Here is a 23,461-nt window from a genome sequence, read left to right on the forward strand (position 1 = left end):
ACGTAAAATAAATAAGACAGGGTGACAGAAAGACACCCAGTGTAGTGAGAATTCTGGAATTTTGGTTTCTTTTTAAAAACACAGAAATATATGTTTTCATTCCAATCCAATTCCAAGGTGTGGGATATGAGGCTGCTTCAGATTGTCCCCAGCAGCTGACTATGATCTGCCTCATGCGCTAGCAGGGGAGTGATTTTGTCAGCTGTAGAGAGTTTCTGCAATTGTATGATGTTTGGATTCCAGGGACTTTTGAGAGGGTACATAAAGAGCCCTGAGCTCTGGGTCACTTGGTGGGTTATTGGTTGGTTTATTGGTAAGTTGGTGATTGGTTACTGTTGGTTATTATTTGTTACTGTTAATCATATTTGTTTGTTAAGTAGTTGTGCACAAAGAAGGACAAAGAAAGTAGCAATCCTGATGGCAAAGATCAAATGCCCCAAGGATCTCAAAGCTCCTAATCAGCAGGAAGTAGTCTAACAATAATGTTGCCCCCTTGGGGCTGGGGATTTAGCTCAGTGGTAGAGCGCTTACCTAGGAAGCGCAAGGCCCTGGGTTCGGTCCCCAGCTCCGAAAAAAAAAGAACCAAAAAAAAAAATAATGTTGCCCCCTTTCTTTCTAGCCTTTTCTCTCTCCTATCTAGTGTTAGGGGGTTGAAAGACTGGAAAAAGAGGTTGAGAAGAGTGGAAGAGAAAAGAACCCACAAAGTAGCAAAAGATCGGTTACAACTCAGTGTCAACTTCTGGCCTCCACACACAGGTATGCACGCATACACACAAGCACCAGAAAAGTTCTGGGCTATACACAGCAGCTTTTCTGAACCTTTGTTGGTAGAACTCTTCTTGATTTATACATGGTTCTATGACAATTCTAGCTATTTTAAGCATAAATGGGATATATAATGCTCTCATAATCAACCACAAAATGGACCAAGCTGAAACTTCCCTAGGGACAATGGGGACGGGAACCAGGACATGGATGTTGTCAGCATTCTTGTTGGCCTTCCTCTCTGCTTGTCCTGCATGCTGAGAACATCTACTGCACACAAGTGCTCTGTGAGGTAGCCTCTTGTCATTCTGGTGTCATCCTTACCAACTTTATGACCAAGGCAAAATGGGAATCCTGTCACCCAACTCTCTCTCCTCTCCCTACCCCACCCCCCGTGTGAGTGTGTGTGTGTGTGTGTGTGTGTGTGTGTGTGTGTGTGTGTAGATAGGTATACATGTATACATGCGTGTTTAAGTGTGTGGGGAGATACTCTGTGTGTGTGTGTGTGTGTGTGTGTGTGTGTGTGTGTGTGTGTGTGCATTTCTGTGTACACATATACGTGTAGAAGCCAAAAGTTGATGTTGATGTCAGGTTTCTTCCTCACTTTATTTATTGAGACAGGGTCTCTTGCTGAACCTGGAGCTCATTGATTCAGCCAGTCTAGCTAGCCAATAAGCCCATCTCTACACTCCAGTGTGGGATTATGGGTTGTCCCTCCACACATACCCAGTTGTTTTGTGGGTACTGGCAATCCAAACTCCAGTGTTCATGCTTACGTAGCAAGCACTTTATCCATATCCCCAGCCCCAAAGCCAAGACTGATAGTCGGGTTTGTGTCCCTCCCCACCAGTGTTAGGGCAGAGAAACACAAATGATTATGAAAGACCGAGTCTCCTGCCCACTCCTGAACTGCAGATGAACAACTGTACCACCTCTCGGCATCCTGTGGTCACCCTTTCTCTCTCTCTCTCTCTCTCCTTTTCCTTCTCTTTCTCCTGAGGCCAGTCTCAGAGCATCTGTCATTTATGTGAGGTTTTATGCAGTCAAGAATGCAGGCTTGCCTTAGGCAGCAATTCTCTTAGTCTCTCTTACCTCACCATTGTATGTTCCTGGACCTTGGCTCCTGTTATTGATAAAAACAATTCTGTATGCTCAAGGCACAGGAGCACATAGAAATACTTGATCTCCTGGGCTTTCCGGTATACATGAGGAGAACAGAATAGTAATTGCTAATGATAATACTGAGATGGCAGAAGTCCCAAGCAACTGTTGCTCTGATATGTACAATGCAAATTAGAGCAGACAAGAAGCCAAGGGAGGATTTTTCTGAGTCCTCTATATTTAGAGACACTGTCAGGCACATAATCTAGAAAATCTAGACCACATATAGATTTTAAGATTTGCTTTTATTATTACATTGAGTGTGTGTGTGTGTGTGTGTGTGTGTGTGTGTGTGTGCGGACTACACGTGGGTGTCCAAGGAGACAAAAAGATGTTGAGTCCCTTGAAGCTGGAGGTTCAAACAGCTGTGAGACATCCAACAAGGGTCCTCTGGAAAAGCAGCAAGTGCTCTTAACCGCTGAGCAACCTCTCCACCCTTCTTTGTTTTATTGTTATGTATGTATGTATGTATGTATGTATGTATGTATGTATATGTATGTATATGTATGTATGTGTGTATGTATATGTATGTATGTGTATGTATGTATGTATGTGTGTATGAATGTATATGTATGTATATGTATTATGTATGTGTATGTGTGTATGTATGTGTATGTATGTAAGTATGTATGTGTATGTGTGTATGTCTGTATGTGTATGTATGTATGTGTGTGTAAATATGTATGTGTATGTATGTATGTATGTATGTATGTATGTATGTATACTTGCAGTAGTTGTTTCTCTTCTTCAGCCACGTGGGTTCTGGGGATCAAATGCAGATCATCAGACTAGAAAGCAAATACCTTTCCCCTCTGAGCCATGTCTTCCACCCCAGATTTTTTTTCTTATTTTATCCCTCTGACTTCTTGCCTTTGTCTGATATCCTTTTGATTTTTATCTTTTTGTTACTCTGCTTCTATCCAAATCATCATTAACACAGTCTCCACAGTGTGTTCCAACATGTATTTCCACAGAGACACACATTGTTCCATTCAAGTGCTATTCAAATTGATTCTTAGTCTTCTCTGACATACCACCACAACATATTTTAAATAAAAGCTGTATCAGACAGTATGTAGATTTATATAACAGTAGCTATTTCAATAAAATAGAAAACAATCCCAGCGGTTTAAGTATTCATGGGTTCCTGGATCCTGGTTGGAGAGGTCGTGGAACTTTTAGCACGTGTATCCCCGAAGACGTCCTTCACAGTCGGGGGTGGGGGGGTTGAAGGTTGTTTAAAGGAGCTTAGCTCCACTTCCTGTCTTCTCTGTTATTTCCTACGTGAGGATGAAATGTGCTCTCTCTGCATTGTTTTCCTCACAATTATGGACCCAATCTCTCTGAAGTCATAAGCCAAACAAACACTTCCTTCCTTAGGTTACTTTTTTTTTTTTTTGGTTCTCTTTTTCGGAGCTGGGGACCGAACCCAGGGCCTTGCGCTTCCTAGGCAAGCGCTCTACCACTGAGCTAAATCCCCAACCCCCTTAGGTTACTTTTTGAGGTGATGCTTGACTACGGCAACAGAAGAGGAACTAATACAATCCCATCGCTCTTTGAGCAAAGCATGTAAGCACTGATGTCCCAAGTTCTGCATCGTATGATATTTGCATCCACAGGATACTGAAAAACCCACAGTGGGGCTGGCGACTATGCATGAACACCTGAGTTCAGATCCCCAGAACCCATGTAAACACTAAGTGTGGCCAAGCACATCTGTAACTCCAGCACTAGGACAATGGGGAACAGAGACAAGATTACTGAGATTTGCTGCCCAGTTAGCATAGGTTTAAAAAGGCAAGCTCAAGGTTCAGAGAGATGCGTCTCAGAGAATAAGGTAGAAAGTGACAGAGCAGAGCACCAGCATCCTCCAGATATGCATGTGTGGACACATATACGCACACATATATAACACACAAGAAGTATGTACATCACACAATTAATTAATTAATCAAATCCCACAATAAAAAAATTTACAAACAAGGATTTCCCTCCAAACATATTAAGTCCATCGTTTGCTTGAAGGGTAAATTCCTCTGGACATGCAACATCTAATGGGGACACAGGCTGCCCTGCTCATTCCAGATCCTTTCAGTCTTTCCGTTCTTTGTGGACCTTTGTTGTTTCTTTGAGACAGGGCCTCACTATGCAATCCTGGCTGATAGAGATCCACCTGTCTCTGCCTCCCAAGTACTGGGAGCCTTGTCCTTTTGTCTCTTGGCAAACGAAATGACAGTTTTCCAACCTATCCAAAAGGACACAAAAGCAAGTTCTTATTTTAGAAAAAAATGGCATGTCTCTTCATCATTTCAATTTAATGGTAGCGGTGTGTCCTTCCGTGGAGTTATCTGACTGCACCTAGAGAAGGAATAATTTCAGAAGGAGAATTCTTTTCTTATCTTGACTTAAAAGAACAGCAAAATTATTCAGTGATGAAAAGATCTGAGCTACCAAGCCATGAAGAGCCATGGAGGAAGCTTCAATGCATATTACTCAGCAAAAGAACCACTCTGAAAAAGCTATGAACTATATAGTTCCATATATATACATGTATGTATGTATATGTGTATGCATGTGTATGTGTAAGTGTACATATATACATGTATATGTGTATATTTACATATGCACAAACATACATATGCATATATGGAGTTCTTGTCATAACTAGATTATGTTTCTATATTTTTCTCTCCCTCTTCCTCATCTTTCCTCTGCCTCCTTTGTCTCCTCCTAGTCTTAGTGCCTCATTCTCTCTCTCCCCTGTTCCCTCTCCCTCCAGCGCGCTCTATCCCTCTCTCTCTCTCTCTCTCTCTCTCTCTCCCCTCCCCATCTCTCTCTCTATCTTTCTCCACTGTACACACACACACACACACACACACACACACACACACACACACACACTATATACTACATAATATATAGCTTTTTCCATATGGCATCCTTTTTGAGACAGTGCCTCACCAGGTAGCCCTGGCTAGCCTGGAATTCAAAGATCCGACTGACATGACTGGCTATATTACATTCCTTTTTTTAAAGGCAAAATAATGGAGACAATAAAAGGATCCATGATCTCACTAGCTTGGTGTTTTTGTGGGACTCCTAACACTGGGGTTGGGGTTGTCTCTGACCCTCTCAGAACCCTTTTCCTCCTACTGGGTTGCCTCACCCAGGCTTGATAAGAGGGTTTGTGCTTAGTCTTATTGTATCTTGTTATGCCATAGTTGGTGGATATCCCTGGAAGCTATGTTCTTTTCTGAAGGGAAATGGAGAAGGAATGGATCTGGGGGAGAGGGGAGGGTGAATGGGAGAGAGGGGGAACTGCAACCTGGATATCCTGAAAATAAAAAATTAATTAATTAATTTTTAAAAAGGGAGTAGTGAGGGGTTGGGGATTTAGCTCAGGGGTAGAGCGCTTGCCTAGCGAGCGCAAGGCCCTGGGTTCAGTCCCCAGCCCTGGAAAAAAAAAAAAAGAAAAAAAAAGGGAAGTAGTGATCACCAGGGGTTGGGAAGGAAGAAGAGTCAAACAGACAGGGCACAGAGACTGGGGGGACCATGAGTCTAGGCTTTCTGGCACTATACGGGTGAATACACGCCATTACACACATGTCAGAGTCTATAGAATATAAAATGCCAAGCATGAGCCATAAAGCACACTACAGCTCTGGCAGCGCTGGCGTGTTAGCACAGTTACTGTTTGTGAGGAATGAAGCCCACACTGTTGTGGGATACTGACACAGAGAGGCTGTGTATGTGGTAGGAGTGTGCGATGAATCCCTACTCCTGGGATTATTTGCTTACCTGCTTGGTAGTTTTGTTGTTGTTTTGCTTCATTTTTTTATTTTTTTTAGGATTTATTATTTTATGTGTACTGACCCGACGTTTTGCCTGCATGCGTGACGGTATGCCATGTGCATGCCTAGAGCCAGTGGGGGCCAGAGGAAGGTGTTGGCTCCCCTGACACTGGAGTTACAGTAAGCCACCATGTAGGTGCTGAGAATCGAACCTGGGTCCTATGGAAGAGCAGTCCATCCTCTTAACCACTGAGCCACGTTTTGATCCCCTTGTATTTTATTTCCGGTGGTGTGTATCTGTGCAGTATGGTACCTGGGTGTGAGGTCACATATGAAGACCAGAGGATGGTGTCAGGCCCTTTCCACTACCACTCGCACTTACTCCTTTCAGACAGGGTCTTTCAAAGAACCAGAGCTGCTACACAAACTGGCCAGTAAAGTCCCGGGATCAGTCTATCTCTACCTCCCCGTTCTGGGGCATTGGGCACCTGTGTCCACCTCTTTATGTGGACACTAGCAATTTGAACTCAGATCCTCAGACTTGCATACCAAGTGTCTTTACCCCCTGAGCCATCTCCCAACACTGGTTTCAGGTTTTTGAGACAGGATTCCATGGTCCAGACTGACTTGAAACTTGCTGTGTGTTAAAAATAACGAACTCTTGCCTCTGCCTCTCAAGTTCTGGGATTACATGAACCACAATGCCAGGCACCTTAAAACTGTTATAAATAATAAAATCAGTTATTCAAAAGGCACTTTCTATGAGAACACCACCGTTTAAGTTATTGGGTGTGGGCCCCATTTCTATTTATCTCAGGGCTGCAAAAGTAGGGGCCCGGGGGCCAGGAAGCTGGACTCTCCTCCTGTCAGGTGCAGAATTTCACCTTCGCTTTTCTCTCCCTTCTCCTTCTCCTCCTCCTCTTTCTCCCCCTCCTTCTCCTACAACTTCTTTTTCTCCTCCAAATCTTAGTGCCTCATTCTTCTCTCTCCCCCTCTTCCCCCTCTCCCCTCCCCATTCCTCTCTCTAGTTTTCTCCACTGTACTTTTACACTGGCACGAATTTGACCATCCAGCTCCAACTTTAGACGTCCTTACAAGTCCTACTTGTCTGAGTCACATTCGAATATTCATAAGAATGTAATTCACTCAGACCAACCCTGGAGTCAGATGTCTTCAGTTGTGTCTAAGAGAGACAGGTGCATTGGTATAAGAATACTGCAGAGGTCCTGGGAGACTGAACAGTTAGAGCTCAGAAACAGCAAATAGGCTGAGAAGACATCCCAAAAGGCATTTTTTAAGCAAATTATGAGAAAGATCTGTGGCAGTGAGGAGGGAAGTACTCATCGAGGGTTAGTTTTAGAGCAAGACCCCCCCAAGTCTGGTCAGGGAAGAGGGAATGAGGATTTCCTGTAACCATCTGAGTCTCCAGGACCCCAATTCTTCCTCCCTGACAGGGGACTCTTATGTTTGCACACCACATTCCCCTGAACTTGTTTCTTAATGATTCACATGAGTGGATTCTCTATTTCAAGTATTTAATACTGGCCTGGAGGGCAGGAGCTCAGGAAAGCTGGCCTTGCCACCTATCTGCTGGGAGGTGGTGAGGGCTCAGGGAGATGTCCTCACCTCACCCCCGACCACCTGCAGTGCTCTAACCCAAGTTCAGTTCCCAGCACCTATGTCAGGCAGCTCACAAGGCCTATAACTCCTAGAGGACCCCCTTCATCCTTCCCAGGGCTGGAATAACAGGCGTGTGCCACCATGTTCAGCTGAAAATGATCACTTAAATATATTGTTTCTTTTGAAAATAGAAGCTCTTTTATTACTTTATATAATTGAATCTTTCCTTTTCCTTTTTTTTTTCCTTTTTTTCTTCTTCTTCTGATTCTGGAAAGTAAACCAAAGGCCTCCTGTGTACTAAGCGAGTGAACTGTCACTGGGCTGCGTCTCCAGCCACATCGATTTAACTTTGTTTCTTCTTCCTTCCTCCTCTTCCTCCTTCCCCTCTTTCTCTCCCCCCTCCTTCTCCTCCTTCCCCTCTTCCTTCTCCTCCTCCTCTCTCTGGGCTGACTGTTAAACCCAAGGTTAGGTAAATGTTCTACCAGGAAGCTACAACCCAACTTATTAAAAGAGTGTCTCACTATTCACCCCAGGTGGGCTTTAAATCTTCAAAACTTGCAATCTTCCTGCCTCCAGCTTCCATTACAGGTATGTGACGTCATGCCCAGCTTTTTTTTTTAAATTCACCTTCTGAGTTTCAGGTTATACTCAGAAGGCCTTTCCAGGGTTGGCAACTTGGTAGAACATTTATGTAAGGCCCTGGGTTCGAGCACCCAAAACAAAACAAAAACACAAAAAGAAATTCTCCTCCCCTTGAATTCAAAACTATTTACCCACACTTCCTTCAAAAAAAAAAAAAGCACATTTGAGGTTTTAGGTTTTATCACTATGTAACTATGTATATGAAATTTAGCACAAAGTAAAAGAAACTTTGTTCTTTGTTTGCTTGTTTTGGCTTTGTTCTGTCGAAGTTACTTATTTGCTCCAAATCCATTTACTGAGAAGCCCCACATTCCTGCCTGGCATAAAATGCTACCTAACACAGTTTCTCAAATTCAGCCTCACTGAGCAGGACGTCTGCTGCAGAGTCATGCAGGACTCTGGTGGCATTTGAAAGGGCACCTGGTGTGAGTGAAGACGCCTCTCAGACTTTCCTTTAAGTGTTTATTCGGGAAGGGATGTGGCTTATATAAGACTGTCTTCCAGCCACAGCTTTTTGCTATGCCCTCTACCAGCCCTGAGGCAACAAATAGTCCTTCCTCTTTGTCAAAAGAGAGCAAGTCCGTCCCACAAATGTCACTAAACATCATTGACTTTGCAGGACTCCACCGGGAGACAAAGGAGATGCGTGCAGCATTATCTGCACAGCGAGAATTCGCTGAGTAGACATTTGTGTTCTCCCTCAGAGCCATCCTTGGAAAACAGCCATCGATCCTTCTCTTTGTCCTCTCTCCTGCAGTAACCTCTGAAGTCTCCTCCATTGCTTAAAGATTCAGGTACCTATAAATCTACAAATATGATTTAGAAACTCAAAAGCCCTGTAACAAATGAAGTCTTTATTAGAATCCATCAGCTGTTACTTGAGTCTCCTAGAAGGAGGCAGGCAGACATGCACGAACCACCATCCCCACCTACCACCAAATCACTAAAATAGTGTAAGGGGGGCCTGGAGAGATGGCTCAGCAGCTAAGAGCACTGGCTACTCTTGCAGAGGAACAAGGTATGGTTCCCAGCAACTACAGTCTTCTGTACCTCCAGAATAAGAGAGTCTGAGAGTCTGACACCCTCTTCTGGCCTCCTAGGGCACCAGGTATGTTTACACACACACACAGAGAGAGAGAGAGAGAGAGAGAGAGAGAGAGAGAGAGAGAGAGAGAGAGAGAGAGAGAGAGAGAGAGAGGTGAGCCATCCAGTTGAGCATGGAAACAAAGTCCAAGTGAGAGTGCCTGTGTACATCTTCAGCAGAAGGGCCAATCATCTGACATGAGACTAGGGGCTTAACACATACTCCACCTAAAAAAAAAAATACAAGAAAATTAAGGATTAAAACAGAAGACTTTAAAATGCCATTATTTAGAAGGAATCTGATCGCTTACCTAGTTAAAGTCAAACAAAATCAATAAACGACCAAAAGTAATGAAAAAGCCACACAACGATACTGGATTGAAAAACCAAATGATGGAAACAGCAATAGCAACAAGTTGGAACTACTCTGTTTAGACCCAGTTTTGGGTACTAAGATACCCAAAACTCAATGCCACTTAGGCAGTTAAGGATAGCCAAGCCATCCCGAGAGAAAAACAACCGTAAGATTCTTCTTATGGTCATAAACGTTATCTTGGTAGATGGGAAACATTTCATATGCATCTTTGGAATGACTTCCTCCTCAAATTTAATGTGCTATCATCAGAATTTTACTTGGGATTATGTTTAGGAATTCAGAAACTTTTACACTAAAATTTAAAATTTACATTGAAGAATAAGAAACCAAGATCATCGAGACAATTTTGAGCAGAAAAGTAAAAAACAAAAACACCAGCCAGGTGTCCAAGTGTTGTGACTTCTATGCTCATTAGCCCAGTGTTCAAGGGTAGGGATAAGGAGACCGGGCTGGGCCAAGGAGTTCAAGGCGGCACTGAGCTATATAAGGAAAGAATCAAATGGCAATACTAAAGAGTTACTAGTACTATTACTGTTACTAAATGTCTATGTGGGGGGGGGGTGTGAGTGTAAGTGCTGAAGTCCATTGAGACCACAGATGATGGGTTCTCTGAAGCTGGACCTACAAGGCTGTGAGCCACCTGATAGATATAGGTGCGGGGAACCAAACTTGGGTCCTCTGGAAAAGCAGCAAGAGTTCTTTTTTTTTGTTGTTGTTCTTTTTTTCGGAGCTGGGGACCGAACCCAGGGCCTTGCGCTTCCTAGGCAAGCGCTCTACCAATGAGCTAAATCCCCAACCCCACAGCAAGAGTTCTTACCACAGAGCTCTCTCACCAGTCCCAACTCCACTCTCTTTTGAGACATGGGACACGACTTGGCAATCAGAGGCAGGTACACCTCTGTGAGTTCAAGGCCAGCCTGGTTTCAATAGTGAGTTCCAGGACAGCCAGGGATACATAGAGACACCCTGTCTCAAAACAATTAAATTAAAATAAAATTATTATTGACCTGAATGTGTTTAACGAAAAAAATAAAAGTACTATTAAGAGTATCATATTGGGGGCTGGAGAGATGGCTCAGCGGTTAAGAGCACCCGACTGCTCTTCCAGAGGTCCTGAGTTCAATTCCCAGCAACCACATGGTGGCTCACAACCATCTGTAAAGAGATTCGATGCCCTCTTCTGGTGTATCTGAAGACAGCTACAGCGTACTTATATATATAAATGAATAAATAAATCTTTAAAAAAAAAAGAGTATCATATTGGGCCAGACATGGTGGCAAACGCCTGTAATTCTAGCCCTCAGGAAGGAGAGACACGAAAGCCTTAATTCAAGGGCTCCTAGGCTATCAGCAAGACTGTCATAAAAAAGAAAGAGGGAAAGATTGAAGAAAAGGAAGTGTGGGGGGGTAATGGGGGCAAACGCTACAGTAGCAGGACCGATGACAAGCACCCTCCTGAAGCTGAGGCAGGACTGTCAATTCCTGGTGGCACAAACTATAATTCTGGCACTCGGGAGGTGGAGTTGGGAGGACCAGAAGTTCACGCTATCACTGGCTACATAGTAAGCTCAAGGCCCTTCTAGGCAACATGAAACCCTCCCTCAAATAAAAGAAACGCCTGAACTCCGGCACACCATGAGCAAAGAAAAGGAAAATCGTCTTACTGATGAGGAAATTCACAAAGCTAACCACATGATGACGATGATGTCACTGTGCCCCCACCAAACAGTCATACAACAAACTCCAACTGGAAATGGACTACTTACTTTCCACTTTCTTCTTAGCCAAATCAAATGCAAGTATTAGAAAGCCAGATAAAACTGAGAGCTCAGAACTACATAGGAGTAACAGCCCTGTAACTCCACATATGCCACATGCATGGCTAGCAGGATGGGAGGTGTGCCACCATTCTAGAAAGCAATAGGCCTTATTGCATTCGCTCACACACACTCGCACTCGCATACACACACACACACAGAGAAAGAGAAAGAGAGAGAGAGAGAGAGAGAGAGAGAGAGAGAGAGAGATCTCAAAGGAGTTATCTACAGGGACTTTCACTGCTGTGTGTTTGAAGTTGTGGGTGCAAGTGATCATCTAAATATCCATCACTGCTGGTTATGGTGGCGCATGCTGGTAGGATTTGCTGAAGGATCATGAGTTCGAGACCAGCCTGGGCTAAATATCCATCACTATCAGTGTTTCAGTGAAATGTAGAGAGAAGCATCCTGAGGTATCCCACGACACAGCCACGTATAAACACATGTTGTCTTGGAGACATCTTTAACACAGTGCTGAGAGAAATGAGAAGTGAGAGGAAGGATCTCTGTCCCCTATACCGCTTGAAAGCATGAAATAATATCGCCCGCGAGTGTACACGATGGGCACAAACATGCAACTGAATGAGTGCACAGTTAATTCACCCGTGGACTTAGCAGGGAAGGAACTGTCAGCTGGGCTTTACGGTACGGCGGGATAAACATGCAAGTGTGGAAGAGGAAGCTGCTGCGGGGGTGAATAAGAGGGTCCTGAGGTGATTAACTCATCTCTGTACTTAGGGATCAAAAATTAAAATCAGACCATGAAGGTAGAAAACAGGGCTAAAGTTAAGGCAGAGCCAGTCAGGGATTCTTCCCCTCCCTGGAGCAGGTGCACATGTCTGGGAACCAAGAAGCAAAAAACAATAATGGGAGAGGGGCAGGAATTCCTCCCTCCAGCCCAGGTCCTGCCTCACAGAGCAGTTTATCACCTCATACCTGGGCCAGCTCTTGCCCTGAAAATCAGGCATATCCATTTCTGGGCTTTTCTGGAATGCATATCCGGAGAGTTCTGCACAGGTAAGGGTGACACACCAGGAAGATCTTAGGAGAGTTGTTGAGATCGACCCCATGCATCCTTCTCTGCCTCTGGTAGGAACAGTACTGATGGCCTTGGAGAGATCAAGGGCAAGAGGAATGGAGGATGGCCATGGACTGCCGCCCAGAACAGAACCCGGTCCCTGTGCCACCTCTGACTCTCATTTCAGGAAGCACCCAAGCATAGCAACTGTGAGGAATCCTAGCAGTGACCAAGACCCAGGTGAGGGCCTCATTGCCCATGTGTCCCTGCCTGGATCCAATACCACAAGTCTCCCTGCTCTTTACCCAGCCAATCCATATAGGGTTTTCTGGTTCCTCTGAGGCAAGATCCACTAACTCATTTCACAGGCCAGGAGCTCCTGTCCAGATGAAAACCTCCAAGCCCTGCCTGTTCTTATTTTTCCCTAGAAAACTGCTTAGTGTCCCTGGTTAGCCAATCCCTCCCAGACACCCAAGCTGCCTCTTATCCCAGTCTAGAAAAGACCTTGAGCCACTGTCCTGCAGGCTGGGGCCCAGACCAATGTGCAGTGAGTGAAATGCTACTCTTGAACTCAACTCTCTGGCTTCATCCCATCAGTTAGTGTGTGTGTGTGTGTGTGTGTTAGTGAGTGTGTGTGTTAGTGAGTGTGTGTGAGTGTGTGTGTTAGTGAGTGTGTGTTAGTGAGTGTGTGTGTGAGTATGTGTTAGTGAGTGAGTGTGTGTGTGTGTGTGTGTGTGTGTGTGTGTGTGTGTGTGTGTTTAGAAACAGGGCTTCTTTGTGTAACAGAGCCCTGGCTGTCTCAGACTTGTTTTGTAGACCAGGCTGATTTTGAACTCACAAAGATCTGCCTGCCTCTGCCTCCCAAAATAATTCATATTTTATCATAGTTTTGAGCATCCATTTTTACATTCAACAGTGCATTAAAACACCTGCGATGACTGCTTCAGTCCCTCGTTTTACTTTGCTCTCAATCCTTCCCTGCACACACACACTTCCCTGCAGATCAAGGACATTCAAGAACTTTTTGCTTGCTTTTTAATCTCTGTGTGTGTGTGTGTGTGTGTGTGTGTGTGCGCGCGCGCGCGCGCGCGCGCGCGTGCGTGCATGTGCACACACATGTGCACACATCCATGCTCATGTATATGAATGGAGGCAGACATGTGTCAAAAGCATGTCTTCTGCCCTCAAGAGGGCAAGCTGGCATGTTAGTCTTCCACCTCGTTTGACGCAGTCTCTTGTTCAACACTGTGCAAACCAGACTGGCTGACCCTTGAGCTTCCAAGGATTTTTCTGCTTCCGCCTCTCATCTCCCCATAGGAGCACTGGATTACAAATGTGCATTGCTGCCTCTAGATTTTTACAGACATTCTGAGGATTCAAACTCAGGCCTTGGCACTTGAACAGCAAGCAGTTTTACCATTAAGCCATCTCCCCAAGGACTTTAGAAATCTGGCCCTAACAAGGTCTCTAGGATGTCTCTGTATGGCCGGCTCACTGCCCCCAAACTTCCAATGTTTTGTGCAAACTCTATCATAATCTGTAGAAACTTGGCAATATGGGTGTGGAGGGAGAGATCAGCACCTAAGCGCACTAGCTGCTCTTCCAGAGGACCAGGGGTTCATTCCCAACTCACAACTGCCTGTAATTCCAGTTCAGGAATCTAACGCCCTCTTCTGGCTTCCACGGGCACTTCACGCACATGGTGCGCAGATATTCATGCAGACCAAACCCCATGCACATAAAAGAAAATTTAAGGTGATGGGGAGAACAGGACAGAAATTCTTATCTAATTATTTTTAAAAGAGAAAAAAATCGATGTTTTGCTATGGCAAAGGCAAGAGTAGTAGAAAGTCCTCAGACAGGAAAGCGTTTGGCACATCTGAGAACAACCAAGGGGGTGGAGGTGAGCAGAGGAACAGGTGTGAGAAGGCAGCTCACGGGCCATGCAGGTTGAAAGGGAAAAGACAGGAAGTCAGAGCATTAGCAAACATGACTCAACTCATATCAGAAAAGAACCTTCTAGATGCTGTGTTGAGAACAAAGCACAAATAAACCTGGGTAGAAGCAAGAAGCAGTGTGGAGGAGATCACTCAGGGTGACACAGGCAAAGACCACAGTGGCCACACTCTGAATATATGCCAGGGAGAGATAATGGATTTTCTAATGGATTCTATTTGGGATGTGAGAGAGAAAAAATAGGAAAGGCAAGATGACTCCAAGATTCTTGTCCTAAGTTCCTGGGAGGACCCAGTTGTCATCTACTGAGAGAGACAAGTGCTGCAGATAGCAAAAGTTTGGGGTTTGAGATGAGTCATGTCGGAGATGATTCTAGATGTCCAAAAGGAGCTGGCTGGCAGGAACAACAACAGTGATAGCAGTGATAACAGCTGCGCCATAAAGCAAGCTCTGCTTGGTGTGCGCTTCAGTGGTGGAGCGCTTGCCTGGCAGGAGTGAAGACCCGAGTTTCATCCCACCACCACAAAAAATAAAATAAAGAGATTAATAGAAAACATTTAAAATCATAGTATCCACTTTGAGCAGTGTGTTTCTCCATCACTTCACGGGCCTGGATCGCTTAATCCTCATAACACTCCTAAGACGGGAGCTGCCACAGATGAGGAAATCTGTAAGCTGGTGTTCTGTGGAGAACACAGCCTGGGAGTATAAACTTGGGAATAATCCGTGTTTGGGTGCCATAAACTCACCTGGCCGTGGATATGAAGGATCACAGGTTGAGGCCAGCTTCTCCAAAGTTTACAGAGTGGGAAGGTAAGGAACACCAAAGGGGAGAAAGGAAGAACAACATCCAGGAGGCAGGAGGAAACTTTATAAAAGCTATAAATATCAGGGTTGGGGATTTAGCTCAGTGGTAGAGCGCTTGCCTAGCAAGCGCAAGGCCCTGGGTTCAGTCCCCAGCTCCAAAAAAAAAGAAAAAAAAAAAGGTATAAATATCGCATGAAGCCTGGAGCATTGTGGGTGATTCTAGTGAGGACTCAGGAAAGAGAGCAGGGACCTAATCTCAGTCATAAACGAGGTGCCACTGGAAAGTGAACTAAAGTTTACTCATGTTATACCACGGAAAAGAATGTGGGTGCATTGTGGCTGTACTGAAAGACTTTGTGGAAGCTGGGTGTGGTGTGCACACTTTTAAGGCAGAAGGATCTCTGTTAGTTCAAGACCAGTCCAATCTACATAGCAACCTCCAAGACAGTCAGGACTCCATAGAGAGACCTGTCTCAAAAGAGAGAGGGGATGGGGGAGGGAGAGAAGGAAAGGAAAGGGAAGGGAAGGGAAGGGAAGGGAAGGGAAGGGAAGGAAAGGAAAAAGAGAAAAGAAAAAAGGGGCTGGAGAGATGACTCAGTGGTTAAGAGCACTGACTGCTCTTCCAGAGGTCCTGAGTTCAAATCCCAGCAACCACATGGTGGCTCACAACCATCTGTAATGGGATCTGGTGTTCTCTTCTGGTGTGTCTGAAGACAGCCACAGTGTTCTTATATATAATAAATAAATCCTTAAAAAAAAAGAAACAAAAATCGACTTTGGAAAGTTAAGCTTAGAGATACAGCACACTAGTTCACTGAGTGAAAATTTCACAGCCGAACACTCAGACTGTGGTGTGAGCATTGCTGGTTACTCAATAGTCAGATCTGCTGTGAAATGAAACGCAGAGTAAAACCAATTAGAAGATTCACAGCTTGGCCAGGGAAGAAAGTAAACAGCACATTCAGGAGAGATTTCAAACTAGAGGCTGTCACAGACAAGAAGAATCCATGGGCCACAATGATCTGGACCCCCATACATCAATTAACATCAAGAAAATGTCTCCACTGACATGTCGACAAGCCACGAAGACTGAGGCGATTCCTTAGCTGAAGTTCCCTACTCCTGGCTATGTCAAGTTGACAACCAAGCTCACCATCTCAGGGGGTACAAACCTTGTGTCTGTCCTATCCCTGTGTGTTGGAGGCAAATACATTGGTTTGATTTCACAGGTTCAGAGCTAAAAGGCATTTGCTTTGAGTCTCAGATGATCTTGAACTCTGGACTCCTTAATCGATGCTAGACCAATTTAAGAAGAGGGTGAAATAATTACTATATTTGTATTGGAAGGAGTATTGGGGATGAGCTGGTTGCTTTTCTCATCACTGTGACAATGTATCTGACGAGATCAACTTGAAGAGAGAAGGGTCTGCTCTGGCTCTCGGTTGAAGTTTAGAGGTACAGAGTACAGTGCATCATAGCAGGGAAGTCATGGTAGCAAGAGGGTGGGCAGCTGCTCACATCGCATCCACAGTCAGGAAGCAGACAGAGAAGAATGCGGGTGTCACTAGCTTTCTCCATTTTATGCTGGCCAGATTCCCAGCCTAGGGGATGGTGCTGCCCACACCTAGGTAGGTCCTCCTACTTCATTAACCTAATCTAGATAATCCCTCCCGGTAAGTCTAGATCCTGTCAAACTGACAACATTAACCATTACAGGGGGGCTGAAACAGAATTTTTTTTTTAGTTCTTTTTTTCGGAGCTGGGGACCGAACCTTGCGCTTCCTAGGCAAACGCTCTATCACTGAGCTAAATCCCCAACCCCGAGACAGAATTTTAATATGATTTGTCTCCTTCAAAATCCAAGTCGGAATTTAACCCCCAGACTGAGGTATCAAAAGGATGAAAACAACCCCGCTCTAATGCTTAGAGATGTGAACTTTTGGAATGATTAGGATTAGACAGTGGCTGGCCGCTGAGATGGCTCAGTGGGTAGAGGCGCTTGTATCCAAACCTGATGACCTGAGTTCAATCCCCGGGATTCATAAATCCTACAAGATGTTCTCAGACCTACAGAGAGAGAGAGGGCGGGGGGAGAATTCAAATTTAATTTAAAAAATTAAACAAAAGATTAGACAATGTCATCAGATCAGTGTGGAGCCCCACCCCACCCCCATGATTATATTGGTATCTTTATAAGAAAATGTATACCAATAGACACATGAGAGGAGAACTTTGTGGTTCTTGTCATGTGATGCTATGGACTGCCTCAAGGTAGCCCCTCAACCTTAGACCTCCAGAATCGTAGGCCAAAATAAATGTCTTTTCTCTGTAGTTCATCCAGTCTGTGGTATTGTTACTGACCATAGAAAATCGACTAAACCAAGCAAACTCTGAACTCCCACATCCCACTTACCTGCCTGAACTGTTCCTATTTGCAATCTGTACTTTTTACCTACCAGGGGTTCCCTCCACTTGAACCAGGCTGGGAATAGGGTAGGATTACTCTAAATACTCGTCCTCATCTGGCCCAGGCCCAAAATCCAAGTAGGTTGCAGCTGCAGCTGGAGAGAGGAAGGGACTGCCTCTTAACCCTTAAGAGCCCAAAATCTCAGAAACCACTTTGGAAAGGAAAACTAGATGCTGCCGATAGGAAGCAGGACAGGGCCTTGGAGGTGTGGGTTAACGAATAGTTCAGAGCTGGGAAAAAGAGACAGTCACACAGTGCCTGTTGACTGACACTGGGGCTGGGGCTTGAAACTCAGCCTAGGAAATCTGGAGCAAGGGCTTGGCTTTAGGACAAGGAAAGTGCAATCTGGTTTTGAGGGTGACTACCATACTGAATTCTGCCAGAAGACCTCAAATAATGGCCCTCGGGTCACTGAAGAGCCTCAAGGAAGGATCATCAAGACTGAAGTCTGAGTCTTCAATGAAGCTAAACAAGGAGGCCACAGGAAGCCAGACACACACAAAAAAAGAGCACCCTGAGGAGAGCAGGGAAACAACCCAGAGGTGGGAAGCATCCAGGAAAGGCGGAGGCCTGGGAAGGAAGCCCTTGAAGGGAGGAATTCAGGCCTAAAGCTCTCCTGTGTCAGAGCCAGAGGGTTTCTCTGTACCTAGTCGGGGGTGACCCAAGCATGATCCTCAGCAGCCAGACCAAGTGAAACACTTCACATCAAAAAGAGCCTGCAGAAAGGAGGGCCTGGTATCCCACGCCCACGATCAAACACAGGGGAGAGAGAAACAGGATGATCATCAGAAAGCCCAGGCCAGCCTTTGCTGCATATGAAGTTCAAGGCTCTCTGGGTCCCTGTTTCAAAACAAAAGTTGTTACGCATTGGACACTGTAAGGTCATGGTGGATTCTCACCAGAAAGAAAGCTCTACTAGTTTCCTGAGTTGATTCTTTTTTTGTTTTCTTTTGTTTTGAGAGCTTTTGAGTAAGTTTACTGGAGGACATGCCACAGTGCATGTGTGGAGGTCAAAGGACAACTTGCAAGGTTGATTTTCTCTTTCCACCTTGTGAGTCCTAGAGATTAAACTCAGGTCATCGAGCTTGGTAGCAATCACCTTCGCCCACCAACCCACCTTGCAGGCCCTTTTTCGGTTTTTTGTTTTTTTTTTTTTAATTTTTAATGTGTGTGTGTGTGTGTGTGTGTGTGTGTGTGTGTGTGTGTGTGTGTGTTTACAATGGAGGGCACACATGTCACACCACTAGAATCAAGAAAATGCCTCCACAGACATGCCAACAAAGCCAATACGACTGAGGCAATCCCTTAGCTTAGCTTCCCTATTCCTGGCTATGTCAAGTTGACAACCAAGCTCGCCATCTCGACTGTACTCACCTCATGTCTCTCTGGCCACTGTGCGTTAGAGGTATACACATTGGCTTGACTTCACGGGTGCAGAGCTACAGGTTCAGGGTACAATGTTATAGACTCAGCCATCGCCTTTCATCTTTCCCATGGGCTCCTGGGATCAAACTCAACTCTCCAGGTTTGGTAGACAAATGTCTTACATACCTGAAAAATCCAGCTCTAACAGTTTCCTGTGAGAAAAGCCATAAAGGCTTTTTCCTCCTATGCATAGCACTACTGACATCCAAAACAGTACATTTTGCTGGCTGGGCCTCCCATTCTACTTCCCTGGAAACTGGAGTTCGAAAAAGAGGGAGCAAGACAGAACTCAGGCCATACCCAGGTAAAGCATCTTCAGAGAACATGAGAGATAGAATAACACCTTGGCCCCATCTCACATATCATTGTCTCCCCCTGTACCAAATTCACGGATGGTGTAACAGAGGCTGGGACAGAGCCCATGACTCCCTCTTTCACCGGGTTCTCTATGGGCTCCAATTTGGTCCAATCTGGTGGCCCAAACATATTACAGAACTCCTTAAACCGGGTCTTCCTCCTCCCCAAGGCCTACACCCTCCTCACTGGGTCCAGCTTCTCCTGACCATCCCTCTGCCTTTCTTCACCTTCCCCTACTCCTATTCCCAGGAAATCTGTGAGCTCAGTCAGTATGCAGAACCAGTCACTAACTACTGCGGTTAAGAAAGTCACATCAGGCTAGATATGTCTGCAAGAGGAAAAGCCCTTCACAGATCAGAAAGGCATGGAAACACGAAGCCACCCAAGAAGGAAGGAGGCTTTGGGGCCCAGAAAGACTGGTCTTCCATAATTCAAAACCCAACAGACACACCACCTACCTGCTTCTCTTCCTGCCCTGCTGCCATGTCCTGTTCGGTGGTCCCTCTGGGTTTGAAATGGCTTCCTTCCTTTCTTGGCCAAGCCCTGGAGCAGAGACATGCTCAGCCTCTGAGGAAAGAGGATGAAAAAAGCGAGGAACATCGCTGCCATACCCCCGAGGTCCCACAAGCTTCCTCTACTGCTGCTAATCCCTGTGGGCTTACAGGACTCCAGGCCCTTACAAACCACTACCAGGACCAAGGAGCTGCCATTTCTGCCCCTCCTCCTTCCCTGCTTCAGCCAGAGAGCTTCAGCCCTAACTCAATTCTGCAGAGTTAATCACCGAGCAGACTGGAAGAACAAGCGGTCTGAGGTCCTCTCTCATCAATCTCCACCCTGGTCAGCCGCCATGTCCCCCCCCACCCCACCCACGTCAGTACTAAAGCTGACAGGAGGCCTTAGGGGCAGACAAGGGGCCTTCGAAGGACCAGGATCTTGTAGGCTTGATTTTACAGGTCCAGAGCTAAAAGGCACTTGACTCAGGGTACAATGTTATGGAGTCAGCTATCCCCTTTCACCTTTTCCATGGGCTGATTGATTGCCCACATACACAGGGAGAGAGAGTGAAAGGGGGGCGAGAGGTAACATGATGTGGACACATGGACATCCGGGAACCTTCTTTACAAAAGCAATAATTAGAAGTCAAGTGACCTGGTTCTGCTCCTACCAGAGCTTAGTTCTTAGGACCCACATGTTGATGCACAACCATCCATAACTCCAGTCCCAGAGGATCCAACACTTTCTTCTGACCTTCCTGGGAATGCATGCACTCGGTGTACAGACGTGTTTACAGGCAAAATACCCATCACATAAAATAAAATAAATAAAATTAAAAAGTTTAAATGAGCCAGGTGTAGTAAAGCAGACCTTTGACCCCAGCATTCCAGAGGTAAGTTCCAAGTCAGGGATGCCTAGTCAGGCCCTGTTTGCTTTTTTGTTTTTTTAAATACTTTTTTAATTAATTACAAACACGTAAAACACTCAAAACCAGGCTGCCACATACTTGATGCACTCAGGTTTCCATTAAATACTGGGACTGCGGGTTGAGACTGCAGAGCTCAGCACTTCAGTATGCAGGAGGCCTGGATTCTACCCCGAGTACCACACAAAACCAGTGTGGAGATCGTGCTCTGGTGATCTCTGCAAGCAAAAGGATAAGAAGTTCAAGGTTGGGGCTGGAGAGGTGGTTCAGTGGTTAGGAGCACTGACTGCTTTCCCAGAGGTCCTGAGTTCAAGTCCCAGCAACCACATGGTGGCTCACAACCATCTGTAATGGGATCTGGTGCCCTCTTCTGGTGTGTCTGAAGAAAGTGACAGTGTATTCACGTACATGAAATAAATAAAATAAAAATCTTTTTAGAAGAAGGAGAGGAAGAAGAAGAAGAAGAAGAAGAAGAAGAAGAAGAAGAAGAAGAAGAAGAAGAAGAAGAAGAAGAAGAAGAAGAAGAAGAAGAAGAAGAAGAAGAAGAGGAAGAAGAAGAAGAGGAAGAAGAAGAAGAAGAAGAAGTAGTAGTAGTAGTAGTAGTAGTAGTAGTAGTTGTTGTTGTTGTTGTTCAAGGCCATCCTCAGCTACAAAGCAAGAGTTGTTGTTCAAGGCCATCCTCAGCTACAAAGCAAGTTTGGCCTCAGCCTGGGCTACATGAAAGCCTGTCTCAAAATAATAATAATAGCTGTTGTTGTTGTTGCCACTATTATATTACTGCAGAGTGATGGGGGGGGGGCTTCAGATTTCCTGGAATGTCCTTTCTTCTTACAAATGGTGAAGAGGGTTTCCAGCTAATTAGGCTCCAAGCTGGGAACAAGGAACGAAACCACAAAATGTGAAGGGGTAAAGACAGCAGAGTGAATTACCCTAACCTCTCAGGTCTGTTTCCTATCAGCAAAACAGGGACCAAATTGCTCTGCATTGTGGGGCTGTTGTGAAGACTGAGAAAAATGTCCTGAAGTTTCTGAATGGGGAGCTACAGAAGGACCCTAGGGTGAAGATGCTGTGGCCAGCCATAAGCCTCTACCCTGAGTCCCGTCCCTAGCACTTACAAGTTGTCCTCTGACCTGCACATAGGAGCCTCAACTGTGAGAGCACACACACAAACAAGCAACCAGCTTTTCTCTTCCGGGTGGTAGTGTTATACCCTTCCTTATGCACCTCCATGAAGGAAAGTATTACTGTTTTCCTTCCTGGGAGGGGAAAAAAAATAGGTTCGTGAACTCTGGAAGTGTAAGCCAAATAAATTGGTCATGTGGCTGAATGAAAATTAATCAATTTCTGAACTGATTTCGGAGTTGAGCAGAAGGTTCACTGCTCTTCCCTGGATCCAGACTGTGCTTCTAAGATGTAGCCAACTCCTAGGCAGCCACAAGTGGTCCCTGAGCTCTGAGTCCTGTCCTCATAGGCAGGAAGAGTGGTTATTTAGAGCCACCTTGTAGGAAAGAACACAGTTCTGAGGTTCAGTTCTCAGTGTTCAAATCCTGGGCCAGACCTTGCCTGCCACCTAAACTCCACAGTGGGGACCAAGGAGCCCCAGGGGTCATAAAGTGCTCTGCTGCACCAAGGTCCCTGAAAACTCAGGACTGGGAGGTGGGGGATAGATAGAGACTGCTTCCAAGTCACCCCCTGTTAAGAGAAACTGGATTCAATCGTCTGGGAAGGTGAAGAATTGGTTGAGTAGACTGTATGTGTACATTCGTTCATCTTAAGAACCGGACTGTAAAAACCTCAATTTCTTGACCCATAATTTTGTTGTGGCTGAGTTTGCCCTGGCCCATCTGAAGCCCAACCAGTCCTTTGGAGTGTAGGAGATCTGGGAAGGTTAAAACTAAAGACTTCTAACAAGTGAAGAGGTGCACTGTTAGGTCGTCTGTCTGTCCTCAGGAGTGGTGACTCTTCTGGACCACCCTCCCGCAAGGGCCCTCAGGACCACGTGCAGTTCACAGGCCAGGTAAACTGGAAGAATTGGCCTCCCTTCCCAAGGTCACCATCCTTTAGCGCAAAGGAAGTGGCACCCTGAAGTTTTAGTGAGGTTTGAGATTCTGTCCTGGACTGAAACCGAGCATAAGGATATAAGTAAAAAGGGGTGCGGTGCTCTACATGAACACTCCCCATCCCATGGAGGTCTTTGGGAAAAAACTGCCCAGAACTTCCGGAAAGCTCAGCGATGGGAGGCGCTCACCTCCAACCTGACGCATCTGAATTGAATCCTCAGGACCCACACAGTGAAAGGAGAGAAACCCTCTCCTGCAAGTTATCTTCTGACCTCCACCTGAGTGAATGTTGCACATGCGTGAGGCCACACCATACACAATAAACAGTATTCTAACTTTGTAAGGAAAATACTAGCTCTTTCTTCCTTCAGAGTCTGAGAGCTGCCACCGGCTTCCCACCCCAGGATTGTTCAGGCACATTGAACCCTCCTTAAAGTCCAAGGCACGTTTTTTGTAAATCTATTCAATCTGTAAAATGGGAATAAGAAAAGGCTTACCACACGGAACATTGAGCGACAGTTTTAATTAAAGTAAAGCGCTTAAGAGAGCCTAGCCGAGTAAGCGCTCAATACCTATTATAAGTAACAACAATGGCTTTCTCTTTCAGACAATGAAGGTGCCGTTTGATGTAACTTCCCCATTATGGGAGGAGGTACTCCCACGTCACTGATTAAATAGACCTAGAGGAAAACTCTT

The 23,461-nt window shown here is 45.3% G+C and overlaps 1 long non-coding RNA gene across 1 annotated transcript; it reads right to left on the minus strand.

Moving 5' to 3' along the window:
• Positions 1 to 3,849: 3,849 nt before the first annotated feature.
• LOC134483966 (uncharacterized) lies at positions 3,850 to 21,315 on the minus strand. Its single transcript, XR_010061194.1, has 2 exons — positions 20,787 to 21,315; positions 3,850 to 19,852 (listed from the first exon to the last, which is right to left on the minus strand). It is a non-coding gene; the product is annotated as an uncharacterized LOC134483966 (long non-coding RNA).
• Between the last annotated feature and the right edge of the window lie 2,146 nt (positions 21,316 to 23,461).

Source organism: Rattus norvegicus, chromosome 1 (genome assembly GCF_036323735.1).
Source record: "Rattus norvegicus strain BN/NHsdMcwi chromosome 1, GRCr8, whole genome shotgun sequence".
In the NCBI taxonomy this organism is placed as follows: Eukaryota; Metazoa; Chordata; class Mammalia; order Rodentia; family Muridae; genus Rattus; species Rattus norvegicus.